The sequence below is a fragment of the Mobula hypostoma genome, chromosome 3 (assembly GCF_963921235.1).
Source record: "Mobula hypostoma chromosome 3, sMobHyp1.1, whole genome shotgun sequence".
NCBI classification, from domain to species: Eukaryota; Metazoa; Chordata; class Chondrichthyes; order Myliobatiformes; family Myliobatidae; genus Mobula; species Mobula hypostoma.
Window position 1 is genome coordinate 52080670 of NC_086099.1, and position 20078 is coordinate 52100747.

Sequence of the window (20078 nt, forward strand, 5' to 3'; positions counted from 1 at the left end):
CACTCGACTATGGAGACCTCTGTCCATAATCTGCCGCGGCAAAATCCTGATATTTCATCTCCCACAATAACTCAGTCGGCAACATCGACTTGGAATTAGTTGTCCACTGGGCTGCGCAGGGCCACACCCTAGACACGCCATTTTCCAAGCTGTATGTGGATAATGTCGGAAAACGGTCGGCCGGCAAGCTCCAGGAGCGGGAACTCATCCGCCATAAAAAAGGATGTAGTTTCGGTGCCGTTGCAGGTCAGGACATCGATAGAACCCCAGCCATCCTGGAAAGGAGAAAAGAGACATTAAAGAGAGGAATTTAAGCCATTTCTGCAAATGAGCTTGAAGAGGCAGCTACGTGGCACTATCTTAATTCTGCTCACCAGTCTCCAAATGGGCTGCAGAGCAAACCAGAAAGAGGAGAGATGATGTAGTGTATTTATCCCAGCTCAAATCCAGCTCCAGTATCACCATCACCATGATGATTGTGATAGACTATCAAGCAAGGAAATGGAACGTGACTTCAGATTGTCTTGAGATATTCACATGCAGCCTTACTTAGATTTCTTTGAATACACTTATTAGTCCTTTCACAGTTGCCTACTAAACACAGCTATATCTATCTGGCACTGGCAAAAATCACAGAAACTATCCTTGTTTATGCATCGACGAGCAAATGTCATCTTAAAAGTAACATCACATTAACACATATATAATGCACAACTTGGCTTTAATTCTTGGCAACTTTTGGCTTGATGAAGTTCATTTCACAAAAGCAAAGCCAATGTATAAAGATTGTAAAATTGCCTTTCTAATGAATGCTGTATATTTTATATGAAATTGACTCCACTCAGAATTTTAAGCAGCTTTTGTGATCAAATATAACAAACTGAGAATTATTTTAGAGGTACTTTATATTTAATCTCCCAGAAGATTGTAATTAGAAATGAACAACGTGGCAATTAGAATTCCTAATTAATTTCAATTACCTAATATGCTCTGTATGATAAAGTATTATTGTAACAATAATTAATGAGTCATAAAAATCTACTAATTTTTATGTTGCAATATATTGAGATATACACTTAGTGGCCACTTTATTAGATACACCTGCACACCAGTTTGTTAATTTGATTAGCCAATGTGACAGCAACTCAATGCATAAAAAAATGCAGACATGGTCAAGAGGATCAGTTCTTGTTCAGACCAAACATCAGAATGGGGAAGAAATGACATCGAAGTGACTTTGTCCATGGAATTATTGTTGGTGCCAAATGGAGTGATTTAAGTATCTCAGAAACTGCTAATCCCATGGGATCTTTTTACACAACAGTCACTAGAATTTACAGAAAATTATGCAAAAATAAAAGCATCTAGTGAACATCAGTAAGGAGCATGAAAATACCTCGTTAATGAGAGAAGTCAGAGGAGAATGACCAAATTGTTTCAAGCTGACAGGAAGGCAATAGTAACTCAAATAAGCATGCATTACAACAGTGGTGTGCAGAAGAGCATCTCCAAATACACAACACATCGAACCTTAAAGTGCATGGGCTGCAGTAGGGTTCTACTTTTGTACCTAATAAAGTGGTCATTGAGACTGCTCAGTGTAGTCACACTTTAAGAGAAACAGCAGAGCAGTCACAAGAAGCAGACTTTGTGTGACATTGTGTATCATATGTATGTGTGACATCCATAAAATAAATGGCATCTCCGTGATTAGCTTACCAAACTCCAGTGTGCCTGTTGTTAGTCATGACTGAAACAAGGATTGCATATATCAATTTGGAACTGTTTGAAGCTGAAATATTGCAAAATGAAGTTTCCCTTCTTGCCAATTGAAAACACCTCAATCTTTCCAATATGTCTACATTTTTAGTTCAGTCTGGGAACCGAAGTTTAACCTCCCATGTTTGTTTATGTAATTGTTCAGCTGTCAGCTTGATGTGAGAAATTACAGTTGACAAGTGAATACTGCACAAACTTGGATGGCATTTCTTTGTCCTTTATTATACAGGTGTTGAATGGATTAATATATCTGTTAAAATAATGAATAATTGCACGTATTAACCTTTGAACCACCAATCTCACTAACAGTAGTTACCAGACTCAAGACTTTTCTTCTTTGACCATACTGTGAATATAATGGAGATTTCTATAGGGAAAAAGACCCTGCATTGAATCACGCCTCTCCCAGTTGCAGCTAAGCAGTTGCTCCAAATTCAAATTTCTATTATCACAATTATAAATAAATATATTTTGCATTCCAAGACAGAAAAGCTTTCAGGTACAGTTACCATGATAACTCTACAGAGAAATAAAATTAGTTTTAAAGTCACACATCAATTTCACACAAACAAGTACTTTTCTGCCAAGAAACATCTTAATACACCAACAGTAAAACGCTAAAGGATTTACAAAAAGATAATTTCCTGGCATTAGTTGTTCGAACTACTAAGTGCAAATAATCCTCTTCTCTTCAGTCAGGGAAAGGAATACATTAAATTCATGGTGCGTGGTCTTTATATCCTGCCAGCACTAACATCATTTTGATAGCCTTAGCATCTTAATCAGGAGTCCCATGATTTGGAAGCCAGATAAATTTACCCTTCTACTTGAAGTCAGTCCGAACCTCTTGAAGGAGAAATACATGATGGTTACAGGAAAGCTAAGGAAGAAATTGTGGAAATGATTGCAATTTGCTGAAAGTCACAAAAAACGAATACGACAAAGGCTCATAGAAATTCAGAGACCGAACTAGAATTTACTGCAAGAGGTTTATAGTAGATAAAATATACCATTTCCTATGAGTGCCAGAAAGCCCTCAGGGAACATACAGTAAAAGAATGAGAGGAGGAAATGGTAGCAATGATCAAGTCTCAATGACCTGGATGAGCTCTGTAACTTCACACCCAGCGTTAAGATCGGTGAATGCATCTTTAAATACCATATCATACAAGCCAAACCACCAGTCACTGTAATACACACAAAATGCTGGAGGAACTCAGACAGTCACTGTCCAATGTACTTCAGCTCCATTAACCACCCACCAGCATTTCCCTTCATCCAGGATTCAGACCCCAAGATGAAGCCCCTCCGTTGGTTGGGGTCGACTGTGGATGTAGCATCCCAGCTGTCTGTGTCATACGCAAGTCAGTACAGAGGCCAGGGCAGTAGGATATAGAGAATAAACTGTTGCCAATGCGCAGGCTCCTCTTCTCCAAGCAGCTGATGAATCTAAAGGAATGGTATAGACCAAAACAACTTGGCACCAGTAGCATTGCAGGAGTTGCCAGTCGGTGTTCAACTCAACATAGGACTGCCTTGGGATGCCTTCCCCATGAGTGGACATAGCAACAAGGCAACAAAGGTTTGAGATCAGAGTTTTCCTTCTCCTAGATGAGTTACCAGCCTCGGGTGATGAGCCCCATCTGCCCAAAGCAATTGGTTTTAGCGTGCCAGTGTCTGACATTTGCCTTCTCTGCTGTCAGTAGAAATGGTTCTGATGGGCTTAGTAGCTAAGCCTCACATGATTGTCAGAGGGTATCTGAGATGCACATCACTGAGAGTATCTAATAGGTAGTGGGAGTATATTCCCACCACTATCCCCAACTCCAACAACCTTAAGGAACCGATTCAGGTCCAGTATTCAACTACTCCTCCACACTCAATGCTGATGCAAGATTTCCAACTCGCATCTCTGTCAGACTGGCAAAGTACACAGGCACATGAAACACTCACTTAACACACTTCACTCTCTATTGCATGGCACACTACCAGATGCAGAAATATCTTAGCGGGGGAAAGGCATGCCTGCAACATCTCACCACTGTAAAAGTGTATGCTGGCTTTCACCAGGACAATTATTATGGAAACCATGTCCAGTGCCTGAGATCATTGAAGACCTAACCCTCTTTATCACATCCCAATTTCCCTAATGTTACATAATCTCTCTTACTTTGTAGACAATTCAAGAGTACATCTCTTACATTTCCTTCCTCCGTCACCACAAGCCCTGCCTTTGGGCCTTTCTTCTGTCATTTAGCCCAAAATAACAACCCACAGAGGTGGTGATAGAGCAAGTAAGTCACACCTACACCCATTTTAGCACAGCCAGTCACCTGCACAGTTACTAGCACAGATGTTGTGGCACAGATCAGTACCAAGGCATATGACTTAGTGGCCATTACAGAAACCTGGTTGCAAGGTGGAGATGACTGGGAATTAAATGTCCAAGGGTATCAGGTAATATGAAAAGATAGGTAGGAAGGCAGAGGAGGTGGGGTGGCGCTCTTGATTAGGGATGAGATCAGGGCGATTGTGAGAGACGATATAAAATCTACGGGGCAGAATGTTGAATCCATCTGAGTAGAGGTTAAGAATACTAAAGGGAAAAAATCACTGGTGGGTGTTGTCTCTCGGCCACCTAATAAAAATATTGCAGTGGCAGAGGCGATTAACCAAGAAATAACTGAGGCTTGTAAGAACGGAATGGCAGTTGTCATGGGGGATTTTAACTTCAACATAGATTGGGTGAATCAGGTTGGTCAAGGAAGTCTTGAAGAGGACTTCACAGAATGCATCTGTGATGACTTTCTTGAGCAGCATGTTAGTGAATCTACAAGGGAAAATACTATCTTCGATCTAGTCCTGTGCAATGAGACAAGTAAGATTAACGATCTTGTAGTCAAGGATCCTCTTGGAAAGAGTGATGATAGTATGATTGAATTTCACATTCAGATGGAGGATGAAATAGTTAGATCTAAAGTATTATGCATGAACAAGGGAGACTACAAGGGGATGAGGGAGGAGTTGGCTAATGTGGATTGGGAGCACAGGCTATTTGGTAGGACAGTTGAGGAACAGTGGAATACTTTCAAAAAGATATTTCACGGTGCTCAACAAAAGTATATTCCAGTCAAAAGTAAGGACAGTAAGTGTGGGGAGAGCCAGCCTTGGATAAATAAGGAAATAAAAGATCGTATCAAATTAAAAGCTCATGTGTACAAAGTTGCAAAGAGTAGTGGGAGACTGGAGAATTGAGAAAACGGTTAAAAACAACAGAGAACAACTAAACAAGAAATAAGGAAAGGGAGGATAGAGTTTGAAAGTAAATTAGCACAAAATATAAAAACAGATAGCAAAATTTTTATAAATATATAAAGCGGAAGAAGGTGGCTAAAGTCAACGCAGGTGCCTTGGAAGATGATAAGCGGAAATTGATATTGGGTGATAAGGAAATGGCTGAGGCATTGAATGACTATTTTGTGTCGGTCTTCACGGTGGAGGACACGTCTGATATGCCAAAGAAGGATGTTTTGGATGAAATGGGAGGTGAGGACCTCGATAAAATCACTGTCACTAAAGAGATAGTGATAAGCAGACTAGAGGGCCTGAAGGTAGATAAGTCCCTGGTCCTAATGGGATGCATCCCAGGATGCTGACGGAATTGGCAGAGGTTATACTAGACATGTTGGTAATCATTTATCAAAACTCTCTAGACTCTGGGCAGGTCCCGGCGGATTGGAAGACAGCAAATGTCACGCCACTTTTTAAAAAGGAATGTAGGCAAAAGACGGGCAACTATAGGCCAGTTAGCTTAACATCTGTAGTCGGGAAAATGCTTGAAGCTGTCGTTAAGGAAGAAATAGCGAAATATTTAGAAAGGAGTGATTCCATTAGACAGACGCAGCATGGATTCAGAAAAGGGAGGTCCTGTTTGACAAACTTACTGGAGTTCTTTGAGGACATAATGAGTGTAGTGGATAGAGGGGAACAGTTGGATGTCGTATACTTGGATTTCCAGAAGGCGTTCGATAAGGTGCCGCATAAGGGACTTATAAGTAAGATATGGATGCATGGAGTCGGAGGAAGTGTATTGGCATGGATAGCGGATTGGTTAACCAACAGAAGGCAGAGAGCTGGTATAAATGGGTATTTCTCCAGCTGGCAGTCAGTGGTGAGTGGGGTGCCGCAGGGGTCGGTGCTGGGCCTGCAGCTGTTCACCATTTACATTGATGATTTGGAAGAGGGGACTGAGTGTAGCATAGCAAAATTTGCTGATGACACAAAACTGAGTGGAAAAGCAAATTGTACAGACTCTCCACATCGAAGAGTCTGCAGAGGGATATAGATAGGTTAAGTGAGTGGGCCAAGGTCTGGTAGATGGAATACAACATTGGTAAATGCGAGATCATCCACTTTGGAAGGAATAATAGAAGGGCAGATTATTATTTAAACGGTGAAAGATTGCAGCATGCTGTTGTGCAGAAGGACTTGGGAGTGCTTGTGCATGAATCGCAAAAAGTTGGCTTGCAGGTACAACGGGTTATTAAGAAAGCAAAAAGAACATTGGCCTTCATTGCTAGAGGGATTGAATTCAAGAGCAGGGAGGTCATGCTGCAACTATACAGGGTACTGGTGAGGCCGCACCTGGAGTACTGTGTGCAGTTCTGGTCTCCATACTTGAGGAAGGATATACTGGCTTTGGAGGCAGTCCTGAGGAGGTTCATCAGGTTGATTCCAGGGATGATGGGGGAGTCTAGTATGAGAGGGCATGACTTCAGGATTGAAGGGCGCCCTTTCAGAACAGAAATGCGAAGAAATTTTTTTAGTCAGAGGGTGGTGAATCGATGGAATTTGTTGCCACGGGCAGCAGTGGAGGCCAAGTCATTGGGTGTAATTAAGGCAGAGATTGATAGGTATCTGAGTAGCCAGGGCATCAAAGGTTATGGTGAGAAGGCGGGGCAGTGGGACTAAATAGGATAAAATGGATCAGCTCATGATAAAATGGCGGAGCAGACTCGATGGGCCGAATAGCCTACTTCTGCTCCTTTGTCTTATGGCCTTATGGTCTTAACCTATGCAGAGAGATTGAGTCGCCTGGGACTATACTTTTTGGAGTTCAGAAGAATGTGAGGGGATCTTATGGAAACATAATATTTTGAAAGGGATAGATAAGATAGAAGTAAGAAAGTTGTTTCCATTGGTAGGTGAGACTAGAACTAGGGGACATTGCCTCAAGATTCTGGGGAGAAGATTTAGGACAGAGATGAGGAGAAACTGTTTTTTTCCCAGAGAGTGGTGAATCTATGGAACTCTCTGCCCAGGGAAGCAGTTGAGGATTCTTCACTAAATATATTTAAGAAACAGATAGATTTTTACTTAGTAGGGGAATTAAGGGTTTTGGGGAAAAGGCAGGTAGATGGAGCTGAGTTTACGGACAGATCAGCCATGATCTTATTGAATGGTGGGGCAGGCGCGATGGGCCGGATGGCCTACTCCTGCTCCTATTTCTTATGTTCTTGTGTACTTATTATCAATTTGTGGTTAGCTGAAAGGCAGAGCCTGCATGGTTGAGGCCTTGTGGGCATCCTATGTTGGCGCTAGAAGCATGGCAATACTTGTGGGATGCCAAGCACAATCCTTGCTGATTTGCTTTTAGAGAAATTATGCATTTTACCGCATGTTTCAATATACATGTGGCAAGTAAAGCTAATCTATAAATCTTTAATATTTTCTTTCCTGATCTCCCAGTCTATTTCATCATGGCCCTTACACGTTGTGAGACTACTTGCCTTCACTTTTCCTGTAACTATAATATTCTGCATTCTCCTGTTATTTCTCCTTGTTATCACTTTGATGTACTAAAGGAAGGAATAATCTACCTGCTTGGCATTCAAACCAGGCTTTTCACTGCACCTTGGTACATGTGACAATAGTGTGCCTCAAATTTAAAGATCAGAAATACTTGACAGTTAGTATGAGATCCTCCATTTCATTCTTCAGAACTGCCTTCATGCACAATAGTAATATGTCGGGGTTGTCACTGTAACATTTTGAGGTGCTTCACAGTCACATTAAACAGCAAAATTTGACACATAGAAGGAGAGATTGGTGTTAATGAACAAAAGTTTAATCAAAAACATCAGTGAAAATAAAACAGTACTGGCCAGTACAGTGTACCAATAGGAAAGTGGCTGAGAAGAGTTCAAATGGGTAAAACTGGCAATACTGGGATGTAACTGCACTAATAAAACAGTTCTTTCAAAACTGGTGAAAGAAGAGGTAGATATTTCAATCACCTTGAATTGAATTGACTTTATTTCTTACATCATTCACATACATGAGGAGTAAAAATCTTTACATCATGTCTCTGTCTAAATGTGCAGTGCGCAATCATAGTAATTTACAATAACTTATAATAAATAGAGAGTTCACTCAGATCAGTGTGAGTTAATCAGTCCGATGGCCTGGTGAAAGAAGCTGTCCTGGAGCCTGTTGGTCCTGGCTTTTATGCTGCAGTACCGTTTCCCAGATGGTAGCAGCTGGAATAGATTGTGGTTGGGGTGACTCAGGTCCCCAAAGATCCTATGGGCCCTTTTTACACACCTGTCTTTGTAAATGTCCTGAATAGTGGGAAGTTCACTTCTACAGATGCGCTGGGCTGTCCACACCACTCTCTGCAGAGTCCTGCAATTGAGGAGGTACAGTTCCCATACCAGGCAGTGATGCAGCTGGTCAGGATGCTCTCAATCATGCCCCAGATCCATTGATGTCATTAGGGGTGAGCCTGTCTACAATCCTGTAGTCCACAACCAGCCAGGAGCCCCAAGTCAGCCGACCTGAGGGACCTGGAAGTAGAATAAGGGATTAGAAGGTCTGCGATATAGGAGGGGGCCAGCCCATTTAGGGCTTTATAAACAAACAGGAGAACGTTAAAATCAATTCTAAACCGTACTGGTAGCCAGTAGAGAGAGGCCAGGATAGATAAGTAGGTTGATTCAAGAACTTGATGATTCTAGTAAAGTAGTTCTTCCAAAAGCTGGTAGTGTGGGACTTCATATTTCTGTATCTCTTGACTGAGTGTAGCAACGAGAGGAGGACATGACCTGGAAAGTGGGGATTCTTGATGTTACTTGCCACCTTCTTGAAGCAGCTCTTCACGCCGGTGCTTTTGACGATGAGGACGGCTCTAGCAGTAATAGAATGGGAGAGATGTAGGATCAACAACTAAAAAGAATGGAAATATAATGAAACTCTGGGTGCTAAAATGAGATAAATGAAAAAAAGTGAAATAGCTGTAACAGGGGCACCAGGGAAGGAAATAAAATAATTGTGAAATAGCAGTGTAATGAACGAAACATAAATGTCAACATCAAGCAATGAAACTTTGCCTGACTTTGCACCACTTAGCTAAGAAAGGTGTGAAAGCATTTTGTTGAATGCTGGCCTGAAAAATAATTGAAAAGATATCAGTTATTAATGAAGTGTTCCTACTTCTCTATTCTCCAAGTAAATGTTCATCCCATTCCATCTTTTTGAGATACTTGGAAAAGTACTTTTATCTTCTCACTCCCATTTCATCTTGTTAATTATTTTGTGTGCAGCACTATTTGCAATGGCATTATTTCTAACACAATTTGATATTTTATTAACTCCCAAGGTAATCAGCATGTGGCAGAATGAATGTAACAACACATTACTAATAGAAAATAGTGAGGAACTATCCAACATTCAAGGCAGTAACTGACAATATACTGTTACACCAACAGATAGCTAAATGAATCTCTCTGTATTTCATTCCTTTGACAATACATTATTGTGTCTTTCCAAATTAATCAAAATAGCTGCAAATCAGAATGTGTGATGAAATCTCAGTGTCCATTTATTAAAAGCAAATATGAAAAACTTACAAGTCAATGCTTATTGTAAGATTGCAAGTGGGAATTAATTGAGAATATCCATGAGGAGCAGTATTGGCTTAGGGGATGTTGAAATGGAACACACACTGGAAGTAAAATGCTTGGAAGCCAAGAAGCAGTGAAACCATGTCTGAGGTGTGAAAGACTGAACTCTCTGACATGCCAGTAAAAGAAATGAAATGGAGTATTTGTGACATCAAGCAGAAGCTGCCTGTTCCTCACCGCATTTTCAGCAATGCTCCTGGCCCTTTTCTATGCTTCTGCCGACAATGAAAATATAATAGCAACACTGCCTGTGGAAAATCATGCAAATTCACTGGTAAGATAAGCAATCCAAAGCTAGTAACACCAGCTCTGAGGCTAGTTACTCTCCTTCAGCTATTTTTGGGACGCGTGGCACTGACCCCTGAAAGAGAAACTTTACTTCAAGCTCTGTCATGGGAGGACATTACCAGGTGACTAGAGAGAAAGCTTCAAGGGTGTACAGAAAGATCCATTGAGGAAATTGAACATCCTCAATGCCTCTTGGGATATCTGACCCATGGCCATTCAAACCAGAGAAGGAGAATTTGACGTGGCATTGAGAACCTAAAGAACATGACTGGGGGCTTACAGGAGCCCTGTGAATTCAGTAGAATGGGCTTGCTACCTTGCAAACTACCCACCCACCCCTTCAACTTCCACCTGCTCCATCTGTGAAAGGGTCTGTATTTCACACATTGGCCTTGTTAACCACCTCAGAAACTACAAATCTGGAGTGGAAGCAAGTCATCTCGATCCCAAGGGACTGCTTTAGAAAAAGAGGATGTTACCAAGGGCATGTTCTGTCTTGAAACAAGAAATATCAGTGCTTTCCTATAAAAAAATTAAACCTCAAATGCTGACACTGATGCCTTCAAATGCCATCTCTCATGTCAGAGCTACTCCTGACCCTATGCCACCATGACAAACATTGAAGAATGTTGATTTTTTTTTGTCAATGATAATGAGTGGAAAGAAAATGTTTGTGTTTTGGCCAAATTATTCCACTGTGTGACTTAATTATTTATTTAGAACTCCACTCCCCCCACAATAACCTCAACCTCAGGATGTCCTCATGTGCTTTACGGTTTATCTCACATCAAGTAGTTGTCAATATTGATCTGCTTCTGTGAATGTTGGTTCAACAAAGCTGTGGTTATTCATGGACTTTTATTTATCTCAAGGGAGCACAGGGGCAGAGAGATGATGATAGTTGTCCTCATTTTTGGAGGAAGGAGTTGCATGTTTATTCAACAATATTTCTCCTTATTTAAATTGTATTTAGAATCTCAAATCTATAGCACAGAATCGTAATGTTTTATACTGCCCAGAAATTTAGAGCCATAGGCATTGTGTAATAGGCCACAGATTCTTGAGAATTTGGATAAAACAGGTTTTAATTTTGAAAAAAAAATTCTAAATGTTAAGAAATCTAAACTTATATGTTTATAGAACAAGGTCTCAGCAATCAAGCAATATTTCGGTGTAACCTCCTGATTTTGTAATTTTTTCATAAAATATGTATTTTTCCTGTCATTACTTAGTTTTTGTCAATGCAGTCAGACACAATAAAAAGCTAATTATTCATATTTATTTAGTCTTATATAGATTTAGAGCCTTTAAATCATTGTGTGTACACCATAGGTACACCTATACGCTGTTAAATGTTGAATATTCACTTCTGTTCATTTTTTATACTGTTTCACGTGTACTCCTTTAAAAACGCTTACATCATGCAACTTTTATCATTTGGTATTAAATATATAAAATAACAATTTTAGACATAAAAAACACATTTTTAATTTTAAGGAGACAATTACTTTAATAAACCAACTGTTTTGGAGGAACAGATTCCGTGGCCTTCTGTCTTCTCCTATGAGACTTCCCCTTATCCAGCCCTGTATCTTTTTCACCAATTGACTTCCTAGCTCTTTACTTCACCCCCCGCCCCAGTTTCACCTATCATCTGGTGTTTCTCTCTCCCCTACCCCCACCTTTTAACACTGACTCCCGTCTTGCTGAAGGGTTTCAGCCCGAAATGTCGACTGTACTCATTTTCCATAGATGCTGCCTGGCCTGCTGAGTTCCTGCAGCACTTGTGTGTGTGTTGCTTGGATTTCGTGTACTTAATATTTTGATTTATAAAGTCCAATCTGCCAAAAGCATTTTTATGACCCTATCTACCTGTGAAGCCTCTTGTGCTGAATTATGAACCTGTATTCCCAGATCCCTTTGTTCTACAGCACTCCTCAGAACCCTACAACCCTGGTTGGTCCTACTGAAGTGCAAGTTCTCACATTGAATTCCATCTGCCATTTCTTGGCCCACCTTTCCAGCTGCTCCAGATCCCGTTGTTACTGAGTTGAGTTGCTTTTGCCTTCCTGTCAGCTTGAACCAGTCTGGCCATTCTCCTCTGACTTCTCTCATTAACAAGGTTTTTAAACCCACAGAACTGCTGCTAACTGGATGCTATTTTTGTTTTTTGCACTGTTCTTTGTAAACTCTAGAGACTGTTGTGCAAGAAAATCCCAGGAGATACTCAAACCACCCCGTCAGGCACCAATTACCATTCTTTAATGATGCAGCGCATAATAATCCCTCCAGGCCTTCGAGCCATCCACCTCAGCAACCTCTCAACCCTGTTTAACCCTAACCTAATCATGGGACAATTTACAATGACCAATTAACTTACCCAGTACAGCTCTGGACTGTGGGAGGAAACCAGATCACTCGGGCAAAATCTACACACTTCACAAGAAGCCACCCTACAGAATGGCTTCAGAATTGAACTCTGAACTCTGAACTGCAGAATCCCCTTAGCTGTAATAGTGTTGCACTAACCACTATATTTAGACAGGTATATGGAGGAATTTAAGGTGGGGGCTTATATGGGAGGCAGGGTTTGAGGGTCGGCACAACATTGTGGGCCGAAGGGCCTGTACTGTGCTGTACTATTCTATGTTCTATGTTCTAAATATATTAATTTAAAACAAAGAAAGTTCCATCTGACGGTGGTGACTAAGACCTTACGGTGGTGGCAGTGGCCTAATTACCACAAACAATTGCAACCTTTTCACCACTCAAGTCAATACTTCCTTGCTTAACAACTTTATTTAACAATTAGGTACAACAGATATCAATTTGTCATGTACATTTTATCCTTCTGTAAATGTTAACAACAATAGCAAACAGCAAAATAAAACTACAGTACAACTGCAATGGTTAAGCATAAACATCAGAAAACACACCAGGAACTAAAAAAAAATTCCATCCATTTCTGGGCTTAAAAATCTTTGAAAACATTCAGTCAGCTTTATCAGGAAGTAGAAGATTAATATGCTTCTCCTCTATGAAGTCCATGACTTCAGCAGACAGGTGATAGATCTCCCTCGTCCTGCTTGCACGACCCGGTGATGATGGCTCCATCAGTTTGACCAGAATATCTTCAGCTGGTACGAAGCACATACCCTTTCCACCTGGTTTTGGATGGAAGCGTGTGTTGGGCCCATGAGGGTGGAAAAACTCCACTTGAACATCTTGATGATGAGCATCCACAGTGACAGCCTTTGTTAACCACCAATTTTGGTCATAAATGAATGCAAGCCAATCTCCACAATTAATGACACCAGTAGATATCTCTGTCGTAGTCCCGTCAGGACCACTCTGGGGTTCCTGCTCCATTTTCTCCATCAGCATTGCCAAAGGCCCTCTGTTCTTTCCCATTGTGGTAGGACCATCATTCTCCTCAGCCTGTACCCTGGCATGTGTATTTTCAGCCTACTGAAATGTTGCTGGGCTGAAACACTGGCCCATCTGTGGCTCACTGCAGAAACATGACAATGATTTGCAATGGATGCTGTTTCCGTAAGGTATGACCTGATGGATTTTCCTCGTTGCTGGTACAGGTTTTAGTGGTTGAGAAAGGAGTGCATCATATGTCTGTATGTCACATTCAGCAAAATGATAGAGCTGAGAAATGCAAAGGCTTCTCCCAACCATCTCATGGAAGATCTTGCCATCCACAATGTCATTCCCCCGTAGTTCAAGGCGTCCGCAGTCCTTTTCACAGTTCCCCTAATGCCATCTAGACCTCCCTTCCCATGTGAAGTGGTGAAGAAGTTCCAGGTTGTTCTCCGGAAACCCAGTGTTGAGGGACAATGCAGAGGAGAGAGAAGTTCTTCTTGTTTTTGTACTGCTTGCTGGGGCTATCTGACCAAAATTGAATGGTATCAACTTTTGGAAATTTTAAACGAATATCTCTGAGGACTGGTTCCATGTGAGTCCAAATGGCAGAAGCATCCTGTCACTTGGATTCTGATATTGTACAAAATCCTGCTTTTTCTTCTTTTGTGTAGTACATGCCAATGTGCAGATTGAGCTGTGGGAGGCTCTGACCAAAATGGCATGACTGTACCTCAGAACTATATTTGCATTTCCATGCCTCAGAAAAGTCCACATGCACAATTACAGTGCTTTCATTGCAGTTCTGTATCATGCTCCTGTATTCCCTGGACTGGTTCTGAACCACGCACACGTGTTGTTGTTTCACTCTTTAGTTTGTCTTCATACAGTTTGATGAACTCTGCCAGTGTGCCATTGTGCTTCACAAGTCTTGTATTGTCGTGAATTCCATCTGCTGTTTGGTCCTGAACTCGTTGCCACTACTGCCACTCAACATCGGTCAACTCTTGCTGTGGGGTGAGAAGTGTGTGCCTGTGGAGACTTCGGGTGCAAGAGCGCAGAACACATACCTCGCTTGTCTGAGAACAACACACGTTCAAAACTGTCCTCCAATTTGCTAGACTTGACAATACCATATGCTCTTAGGACCTCAAACATCAGATTTGCATTTTCATTGGCATGTCTTTCGATCTGACGGTTTTGGTGCTGTGACATAGAATGGATGTAAAGCACAGAAGGATGAGTAACTGAGTTTTACAGTTGGTTCCTTTTTGTTGAACTCCCAGTGGAGGTTGAATATTGTGTCAGTCAGAATCATTCTCTGATGCTTTATTTTCTTCCATGTTATTGTGTCCTGTTTGTCAGTCATCATTCATGCAGCATTATGGTAGAAATCCTGAACCATCTGGGTTATTGTTTGAATGTAAGTGGGTTTTTTGTCAGTAGTCCTTCTCTTTCGCAGTGTGTTGTATGTCAGCCCGAACTGCTTTGTCTGGTGTATCAGGTGATATTTCTTTAGAACCCTGCCTGACAGAGTCAAGTTCTTTGATTTTTGAGCAGACTGTGAAATATTTTTGTTTTGATTAAATTCTTGAATAAGACAGTTGTGGAAGAGCAGGATTTTCTTGATGGAGGGGTTTTGAGTTTGCTTCCCTGTAGCATCTGTCCTGTTTTTTTTTCTTGGTGATTCTTGTGTTTCTTAATTTCTAGTTTGCTCTCATCACCAACACTTTTTCAGTTTGTTCCTATCTTTTATTATCTCTTGAAGTTAATTTTTCAAAGCTTTCATCTCTCTCAAGTATCTTGCTCTTGTTTTCTTTCTTTCCCTTTCCCCTGCTATAGACTGCCTACTGCGAGCTGGCTCCTGTATAGTCTGATCTAATGGACTATCTGGGGGAGTTTCTGGGCGTTCTGGGCCCTTTCTCTTATGCTCCCTTGACTCTTGCTGTCTACATTTCCACGCCTTTCTCTTACTCCTCTTTTTCCTTTCGTTCAAATCACTGATAGTTTTAATCTTCCCATCTTCTACTCTCTTCTTCCATCTTTGCTTTTCCTTTCTCAGGTATTCCTCCTTTAATTCTGGCTCACTATATATTTTCTCTCTCCACTTTTCTGGAATTCCCTGTTTCTTCTCCTTCGCTCCTCCACTGATAGCTATGCTGCCTAGCCATAACTTCCTAAAATACATAAAAGGGACGTCAGAATTTAATGGAATTACTGTGAAATTGTGCAAAATTACGATGAATTTAATTATGTTTAATTTGGTGAAATTTTATAAAATGATTATGAAATGGTGCAACTAAATTCATTTATGGTTTTAGTCATTGGGGATACATATAGTAAGGAAATATTGTAGGCCTGTGTGTGGAAGAAATAAAGGGGAAGTTACGTATATTATGAATAAAGAGGTTAATAAAATATTACAAGCCATATTACTATTTATTGTGATCATAAATTATATTCAAGCCTCCATTGAGGATGATTTGGATGTTTTTGTCAACACCATCAAACTATGTGTCACCACCATCACACAGAAAACCTGATGATGTTGATGTCTGACAGTAGTGACAAAAACACACTTCTTTACATGACGTGCATGAATTGTATACAGGAGCCATCTCATTTTCCCTCTGTTGCTAGATGCCTCTGGCCTCTACTTAAAATGCATAAATTTATGTCATTATTTAAAATAATTCTTTCTATACAAAAGAGACAGTGTTGACACATCTTGGTTGTGACAGTAGCAACATCAATAAATATGTAAAAATTATTTTAAAAATAGCAAACTTACAGGAGCTTGTTTGACCTTGTTGCAGATGTGGAGAGTGGAAAGGGGGTCCTCAGGCTGGAGGAGAAGATGGCAGCGCGCCGCGATGGCGCAGCTCTCCGGTGAAAATGATATTGTATCCGTTAAATAGGGGCCGTGGACAATTCAGATTTGATGGAGAATGGACGTGGAAGCACAGAGGAACATCTGGAGAAATTTCGGAAATGCCCATTCGCTGCTGTCATTACTGTGTGGTTGTGAATCTTTCGTAGGGTAGGCCTCAAAATCCCGGGCCTTGCCTGCTTTTGGCAACCGAGAAGGAGGTTGAATCGTTCAGATAGAGATGGCGCTCAGTACTTGGTGTCGGAGAGCTGATCAGAGCTCGAAGTTTTCGGATGACTCAGAGTCGGATTGTGGTCGGCATGGCAGGGAGAGTTTTTCTTCCTTCTCCCGTCTGCGTGAGATGTGAGACATTTGAGAAACTTTGAACTTTACTGTGCTCACTGACTTCTTCATCAAGTTATGGTATTGTTACACTGTTTGTAACTATATGTTATAATTATGTTGTTTTGTCAGTTTTTTCAGTCTTGGTTTGTCCTGTGTTTTGTGATATCACACCGGAAGAAATAATGTATCATTTCTTAATGCATGCATTACTAAATGACAATAAAAAAGGACTGCGTGTCTTCATAATCATAATCATAATCATATAATTGACCATGTGGCTGCCTGATTTTATAAATATCTGACAGTGTTGACGAAAATTTGGGACACATTTAGAGGAACCACAAAATAAGAGTAAATATTGTTGAAAATTCACTGCTTTTAGTTTTAAAGAGGTTTTTCACTCTACTCTTTCATCTGGCATATATATTATACATTTTAAATGATTTTTTTCACACTTTTTTATCAAATTGAAATGATAATCTCTTGTCTGAGGACAACTGATTTTGTGGGTACTGGGCTATCATGTAATCATATAATTTATAAAATTTTTTAAAAATGAAAAAATGTTGCATTTGTGCAAAAGACCCTCAGATGATCAACCATGATTATTTTAAATAAGAAAATGTTATTCATTTTCAATGGAATTAGCACTTTTCTGAGTGGGACATGTTTTTGCTGAAGTCTCAAGAATCAGTGAGGCCTTTTCTCCGGACAAATCCATGCCAACTATGGTGCCCACCCAATTAGTCCCAGTTTCCTGCAATCTGCCCATGTCCCTCTAAGCACTGCCCCTCCATGTCTCTGCCCAAGTGCTTTGTAAGTGAAACTATTGTAGCCTCTTCAACCACTTCCTTCGGGAAGGGTGCAGAAGAAGTTTATTTTATTTTATTTTGAGATATGGCACAGAACAGGCCGTTTCGGCCCAACAAGCATCACTGCCCAGCAACCCATCTATTTAACCCAAGCTTAATCATAGCACTATTTACTCTGACCTACTAACTGGTATATTTTTGGACTGTGGGTGGAAACCGGAACACCCGGAAGAAACCACGTGCACACAGGAAGAACGTAAAGCTTTCTTATAGTGGATGCCAGAATTGAGCTCCGAACTCCAACACCCCGAGATGTAATAGCAACAGACTAACCGTTCTGAAATTGTGGCATCTCACGATATTGCCTGGACTAGAAGGTATGAGCTACAAGGAGAGTTTGGACAAACTTGAGTTATTTTCTCTGGACTGTCAGAGGCTCAAAGGAGACCCAACAGAAATATATAGAATTTGGGGGGTATAGGTAGGCAAGGCATTCAGAATCTTTTTCCCGTGTAGAAATAACAAGTAGTAAAAGACATGTATTTAAGGTGAGAGGGGCAAACTTTGAAGAAGATGCCCAGGACAAGTTTTTTTTTATATAGAGTGGTAGATGCCAGGAACAGGCGTGTAGGGACAGTGGTGGCAGCAGCAGATAATGTAGTGGTGTTTGACGCTGTTAGACACACAAATGCCTGTTCCTGCACCGTTCTGTTCTATGATCTGCAACTATTATTTAGTGAGCTAAATCAAAAAAGAACAACATGACGACAAAGGGATAAGGTGCTTGGTTGAGAGATTAAAAATAGATATTTGTATTGAAAATATAATTCAATTTTATCTTGACCAGCTTGGTTTGTTTGCTCAAAAGCTTTGGTTTCTTAACACATTGGAAATGAAGTAAGAAACATAAACTTCTATTGTAAGTGTACAGATAAGAGAGAGTGTTTTCTATTCAGTAATGAGGAAAAGGTGCAGGTTTCCAGACAGGATGAGGCTAGGGCTCCCTTGTCACAGTCTGCTTTCACAAGGACACCCCTTCAGAGCTCAACCATGTCCTAAGTCATCCGTCCTGTTCAAAATCCCTATTCCCATTCCCACATTTTATGAATTATCCATTCATTTATCTCTAATGGTCTTCCTATAGGAAATTTTCTTTTAATTTTACCCTATTACCTAAGCTAATAGCAGCTGGTATAGTCATTCAAATCCTGGGCTATTTTCTTATGCTATAAGCCAAAAACATTTGCTTTATAGAGTCTTATAACGTTGAGTAAAGACTTTTTTAAAAATATTATTTGTTTTTTTCCATGGGATTTAAGTAGTTCTGAAGACAATATTTCTTGCTGTCCCTAAATAGTCCTTGAGAAATTGTGTTAACGCTGCTGGAGTCCTCCATTCAATATGGTTACTGTCTAATTCTTGTGTTTTTTTTGTAAATTGCTCTTTCTATCATGAAAGAAGTGGGAAATTTTGGAAGAATCTGCTGAGAATTTAAGTTTACTTCAGTATGTGAGGCTTGTCCTTGAAGTTTGAAACGGGGCAAAATAAATCATAGTTTGAAGTATAACTAGATGATTGATGTGACATATATGCAGTAGGCATAGAGGATGGCTGGATCATGCATACCAGTGCCACAACAGATGAACTGGGGTTAGTCATGCAGTGCGCACGGAGGATAAATATAACCAATATTCCTTCAAGGAAAAACACATTTACTCATTCTCAAGCTGTTGACAAAGGACGGTGAGCTCAAACACAAATAATGAACATGGACAAGTGGTAAGTTAAAGCTGGTGACATCATATTCAAGTGTATTACATTATTAATGTAATGCACATTAACAAAACTATTTTCCATTTGACTGATGGATTATTCAAGTCAGAGTGTTGCTGAAATTTATTTTTGTGCTTTTTTCCTGGAGGTGAGGGCATGATGTTGAAGTTTTTAAAGCTTTGGCTCCGGAACCACTGAGTGATTCTAATCTTATCAGTGCTTAAGCCAAAATCTGCACTCACCTGTCAAAGAATTTATACTCTTTTCATTCTTAATCTCCAAGTTAAAGATGCAAACAAATTGATAGTTGTCCTCGTTCTACCATTTGGGAAGGAACGTAGTGGTCCAAAAAGGCAGCTTATCACCCCATTTCTCAGTCAATGAAACACAAGCAATAAATCCTACCCTTGCCAGTGATGCCCAGATCCAAGAAAAACATGGGTTCTGTTTCATGAAATTGTTTTAATTCTGTAGAAGTAGTGTTCAAGCAACTAATGTAAAGGAAATAAGAAGAGCATATCGATAGGTAAATACAAGAAACAGAGTGGTTACTGTATGTGCTTTAATTATTCCAATATAGACTGGGACAAAGCTAGTGTAACGGACACAAAGAGTAAGAACTTCTGAAACGTGCTCAAGAACATGTCTGCTATGGGTAGTGAATCAGAATTATCACCAGCATTTGTCATGAAATTTGTTAACTTAGCAGCAACAGTTCAATGCAATACATGATATAGAAGACAAATAAATTATAGTATATGTATATCAGATTAAAAATCATGCACAAACAGAAATGATATATTAAAAATGTGAGGTAGTGTTCATGGATTCAATGTCCATTTAGGAATCGGATGGCAGAGAGGAAGAAGCTGTTCCTGAATC